Genomic DNA, 6,343 nt, shown 5'->3' with positions numbered 1-6,343 from the left:
TAATTGAAGCCCTCAAACATTAGTTTTTCTTTTTACTGTCAATTCCTCACAAGTTTATTGTTTCTTTGTCTAAAAAGTATGAAAGCTGCCTGCCTTGGTCATTTCTTTGGGTCTCAATTTTAATATTGGGCCTATGTACACAGTTAAGTTTTGGGTTTTTTCTCCTGTTAATAGGGCTCCTGTCCATTTAATTCTTAGGCCAGCCAAGAATTTTGAATAATAGAGGAAACTTTTTCCTCCCCAACAGTTGGCATAGTTAGCAGGATAAACTTCTGGCTGGACATTGCTGCAGCTGAGAGATCCTAGGACATCTGACAAAAGCCAGCAGAAGGAATTCTTATCACAGCAGCCCTTGGGGAGAGTCCTGTTTCTCTCTAAATTTAGATCAGTGGGAGAAAATATTTGTGGAACTAGTTTCTTGGGCTTAGCAATTCTGGTAAATTTGGTAGCATACTCTTGGTTTGATTGATCCATTTTCTCCCAGAGATGGTCACAGTTTTTCTATTTGTGCCATTTGTCATAAAAAAGAATTGCCATAGAGAAAGGCAGGCATAGGATCTATCAGCCCGCTGTTTGAGCCAGGTTCACAAAGTAGAGAGTTCATGATTCTCATAAAACTTGCTGGCGTCTGTTTAGACAAATTTTGCTGTGGGTCCTATTTGTAAAAACTGGATGAGGTTTTTCATTTCACTGTGTTCTATGTCCTGAGAGCCTGGATTTCTGACCAGTGACAATATTCTCTCTGGTCTCCACCATCTGGAGTGTATACTTACTTGGATGTACCTTAGTGGCCAGTGAAATTGCCTGGGCTTTCAAGGCACATATTTGCAAGCAGTACTCTCTTTGCCAGCCATACCAGCTCTCAGAAGAGTTTGTCACAGGACGTCCTAGCCCTTAAGGGACTTTATCATCTTAATCTTTGTTGCTTGTTGGTGCTGGAAAAGTCTCATTTCAGTAGCATGTGCTCAGTGTCACAAGTTAGCAGGCCTTTGACTAGAGGTGTCTCAAATTTTCCTGGGACCAGAGCTACCATGTTTTCTATACCACCCTTACTGCCTGTGCAGCAAAGGCTTTTGCTTTCTTAAACTATTTTTGGGAGTAAACTTTTGGATCATTGGGCTACATCATCTTGCCCTCTCCAGGGATGCCTCTTGCATCTATGAGCTAAGCCTGGAAAATTGCCTCCAGGTCATTCCATAGAGAGGCTTATTGGTTTGAGTAGCTATTGAGGATTAACAAGATCCTACTTGTCAATGGCTAGCCAGTGGATCCTTTAAAAGAAAAAAAAAATCCTTACAGAGCTCTCAAAATTGTCTTATTAGTATTAACAGCTAGCCTTAGGGACTCCCTTGATAAGATGAAAGAACAGAAATTAGACTTAACACAAAAAGTAATGTCCACATCTAGTGTAAATTTCCCTTCTCACAATCTGGTGCCACCTTCCTGTTTTAACTTCCCTTTCCCTGCATGATCTACAGAGAGCACTCTGGACTAATCTCTAGATTCAAAATACACAGGTTACTCATATAAATGCTGAAAGCTAGTAAATGAATTTAACACAAGTTCCAGAGACTGGTAGTAAGGCTGGATTTGCTCCTACTTTCCAGGGCTCTGTAATCAGGTTCTTCCAGCTTCAGGCATTCCTATGCAATGTCCTTTGCAGATGTACCCTAGATACCCCACCAAAATGAAATTCAGGTCCCCTGAACAGCAGCAGATCTCTTAAATTATAAAACCCTTTTACCTTCACTTTCAGAAGGTCCTACCAAGTTAGAGAGGAATTAGAAAAATTAGTGGCCATTCACAACATTCGCCTCACAGATAAAACAGGTGACCAAAATTTCTCCTGGGCCCTCCTACAAAAGATCAGCAGAAGGAATGTTTAGGGACTAATAGAAGCGAATGTTGAATTATGTACTCAGAAACAAGGCTTTTATTAAAATGCCTTATACAGATACCTATTTTAGTTAAAAATCTTTCTGACATAAAGTAGTAAGTTTGATTGAAAAGGTAGGTCAGTCCCTTAATACTTAGGCTGTAATCCATTTCTTTTGGGGGAATTAAAAACAACTTCATCTTGCATCTCTCTACAAAACCAGAAATGCAAATCTAAAACAAGTCAAAGCCTACCTATCTTTACTAACCTCCAAAGCTTGCCTATTTCTGTCAAAGTGCTTGTAGATAAAGGCCAGGATATTGGAACAAAATTGTCCTGTACTTCAAAAAGATATATTACAATTACCCTGAAACTCTTAGGAAAAGAAAAATTACATTCTTTCTCTGTTCCTTAAAGTTACAAATCTTATGTCTTTGAAATGTAAACACAGGCCACAATCATGTGAGACTGAAGGAGAAAAAAAGGGAAGAAGCCTCTTTAAAATACAGACAGCTAAAAGGGCCCTTGGGCCCAAACTCTAGCACAGTTTAAGATTACTTCCAGGGACAAATACAAATCTTAAAAGTCATCTCCATATATGTATGTATGTACATTATATAGTATTTTTCTACCTGTGGATGGTATTGCCAAAATTAATTTGTAAAGAAACTTGAATTGGCTTAAATTTAAGCACATAAAATTCTCAAAAATAAAACACTACAAATGAATTTCAGGTTATATGATCTGGGAAAATATTTGGTATTAAAACTACTTAAGTTGGTTGGTTTAATTAAAATAGACAAGTCTTTAAAAAAAAAATGGATGTGTTGGGGTGCCTGGGTGGCTCAGTCAGTTAAGCTCTGATTCTTGAGCTCAGCTCATGTCTTGATCTCAGGCTCTTGAGTTCAAGCCCTGCTTTTGGGTGTGGAGCCGACTGGAAAAAAAAGTAGACATGTCTTTAGAGTTATCAGCATTAAATATACTTCTGTCCAGGTTTATTAATCAAGTAAGTTCATGTTACCCCTGTTATAAAATTTGTGAGCAAACATCTTAGAATAATAATTGACTTTAATGTCTCAAGAAGTGGGTAATCTAAACATAATTTTGGGGAGCAAAGGATTTAGATAGATGTAAGTAAAATATAAATTAACTTTTAGCAACAACAATTATATTTTATGGTATGCATACTTAAAAACAGCTTCCAAAAATTTTTGGTAACCTGAAACTTTACAATTTTGCTAAGTTGGGTGATGAGTTAATTTAAATTCATTGAATATATTTCCAAATAAGATAATGAAACATTAATGACTGAATATAGGTTTATCTACTTTTGTCTTCCCAATTTAACGATAAAATTTGGGTTTGTGAGTATACATGTTTTGTGTTTATTTAAACAAATGGACACACATATGTCCAGAATAAAATGTATTCACAAATTTGTCAATCTAAAAAAAAACAGGTGTAACAGTTCACAATTGCTTACTACTTAAATCTAACTAGACATTAATTTCTAAGGTTTAAGAATTCTAATTAATATATGTGCTTAAAGCTACTAGAAATAAGAAAGGAAACATCTCCATATGAAAAAAAATAGCAGGATGTATGCTTTTGGTTAAAGGAAGGTATGAGAAATGGAAATGCATTTTTGTTAAAGGAAAAAGAGAGTAATTTTGTTCAAAGGCTGGAAAAGAGGGACGGCATAAGACAAAATCTGAGTGTAAAAAAGTTGTAAAAGGTTTACGGAGGGGCGCCTGGGTGGCTCAGTCTGTTGAGCATCCAACTCTTGGTTTCTACTCGGGTCATGATCTCATGGGTTCTGGTATGGAGCCCCACACCATTGTCTGTCTTTCTCTCTCAAATAAATCTTTAAAATAAAGGTTTATGGAAAAAGAATCTTTGAAAAGAAAATTTATGTCTGGCCAATAGTGGCTAAGATGGGAGTAAACTTAAATGAGTCCACACTGACTTTCTAAGTGATTAATCTATCTTTACTCTATGTATGCTTTTAACTGTAATTTTTCCTTCTAGTTATGGCCTTTTCTTTCCATTTAAGAATTCCCTTTAATATTTCTTGAAAGGCTGGGTTAGGAGTGATGAACTCCTTTAACTTCTGTTTGTTTGGGAAACTTTCTCTCTCCTTTCATTCTGAAGGATAATCTTTCTGGGTAGTGTACTCTTGGTTGTATTTTGGTTTTTTTAGCACTTTGAATATATCATGCCACTTTTTTCTGGCCTGCAAAGTCTCTGCTGAAAAGTCAGCTAATAGCCTTCTGGGGTTTCCATTGTGTGTAACTGTTTTCTTTTCTCTTGATGCTTTAAAATTCTTTATTGTTACATTTTGCTATTTTAATTATTATGTGTCTTGATGTGGTCCTCCTTGGGTTCATTTTGTTAGAAACTCTCTATGATTTCTGGAAATGGGTGTCTGTTTCATTCCCCAGATTAGAAATGTTTTCAGCCATTACTTCTTTAAATAAGTTTTCTGTCCCCTTCTCTCTCTTCTACTTCTAGTATCCCTATAATGTGAATGTTATTATGCTTGATGATGTCACCAAGTTCCCTTAACCTATTATTTTTATTTTTGTTTTCTTTTTGCTGTTTCAGCTTGTTTGCTTTCCACTACCCTGTCTTTCAGATCACTGATCTGTTCTTCTGCATCCCCTAATCTGCTATTGATTCTCGCTAATAGATTTTTCATTTCTGTTAATTGAATTCTTCAGCCCTGACTGGTCCTTTTAAATTTTTTTTTCTATCTCTTTGTTGAAGTTCTTACTGAGTCATCCACTTTTTTCTCAAGTCAAGTATTTTTGTGACAATTACTTCAAGTTCTTTATCAGGCATTTGCTTATCTCCATTTCATGTAGTTCTTTTTCTGTGATTTTTGCCTTGTTCATTCATTTTGGACATATTCCTCTGTCTCCTCATTTGTCTAGTTCTCTATGTTTGTTTCTATGTATTAGATAGATCTGCTATGTCTTCTAGTCTTGAAAATAGTGGTCTTGTGTAGAAGAACTCCTGTGGTGCCCTATAGCACAATCCCCCCCCAGCTCACCAGCTCCAGGCACTCCAGGGTGTCCCCTGTCTGGGGTGGGTATGTCTTCTTGTTGTGGATGAGCCTCAGTTGCCTTCAGTCCAGCCAGCTATAATAACCCACTCTGCCTTCCGTGGGTACACAGGACAGGGTTTACTCCCTATTCCATTCAGAGGCCTGGCTGTGGCCACTGTAAGCTTATTGGTGGATGGGGCTAGCAGTCAGCGTAGCTGTCTTGCAATTTGCCTGCCTGGCTCAGCTGCAGCTACACCAAAGGGGAGGGCTTGCTTCCTGTGCAGCCAGCCAAGAGATCTGGCCACACAAACTGTGCGTGCTGGTGTGTGTGCTTACCTCCCACCACCTCTCTAACCCCAGGGCAAGAGTCACTTTGGACTGGTACCTGTCCAGGCTAGGACTGCCTGCCAGGTGTGGGGCAGGAACCACTTTGTAGGACCATATATTGATTTGCAGAAGTTTAAAAGGAATATGATCCCCAAAAAAAGAATATGATCTCCTTATAACAGGATATAATTGGAAGCATTGTCTAAATCTCCAAGGCTTTGACTAGAATATCATATTTGAGAAAAAAAATGCAGACTCAGATATAAACAGGCAGTTTTAAGGAACCAAGGTTGACTTTAGGGAGCCAATAAAGCTCCTTAGAAAAACAGCCTGATACTTTGTTTACAGGGTTCTTACTAGGTAAGTAAATAAGATGACTTCCAAGCAGGTATAAGAACCTCTGGATATTTTAAGCACCTTGAGAAGAGAGGAAGTAATCTAAATCTGTATTACAAGCAAGTCTGATGGCAACTATTGGGCTTTTTACCCTTGAGAGGTTGTTAAAAGTTCAATCTGCAGATTCCTATAAAAAGTTCCAGCAAAGCAGATATAAAAGAGCTTATATCATCAATTGTTATTTTGTACTTATGTAAATGATCAGGTCTGGTTTATTAAAACTAAATTTATTTTACAAACTAAAGTTAATTTGGCTAACTCTAAAAACGTGATCACTTCAGAGAGAAAATTTATATTTCAGTAACATACCTTTGTGGATATTAGATTCCATTTCTGTTAATCATCTTTGAGGTTTTGTTTTTCATCTGTAAATCAGATTAGATTCTGAATTCTATTTTCCTCCTGTGTCAGGCTATACTCTAAAAAATAACATTTTCAATTTTCTCCATCCTTTCAACTTGGAATCATTGAGAACTAAAACAGCCCTTTTTCCTGAAGGCCTGCAAACTGAATATGAATGTCTTGATAAAAACTTCAGGGAGGGGCACCTGGGTGGCTCAGATGGTTAAGCATCTGCCTTCGGCTCGGGTCATGATCTCAGGGTCCTGGGATCGAGTCCCGCATGGGGTTCCCTGCTCCTTGGGAGCCTGCTTCTCCCTCTGCCTCTCTCTCTCTGTCTCTCATGAATAAATAAATAA

This window comes from Leptonychotes weddellii, chromosome 6 (assembly GCF_054177405.1).
Source record: "Leptonychotes weddellii isolate Sample4059 chromosome 6, ASM5417740v2, whole genome shotgun sequence".
NCBI lineage: Eukaryota > Metazoa > Chordata > Mammalia > Carnivora > Phocidae > Leptonychotes > Leptonychotes weddellii.
Note: the sequence above shows the minus strand (reverse complement) of the source record.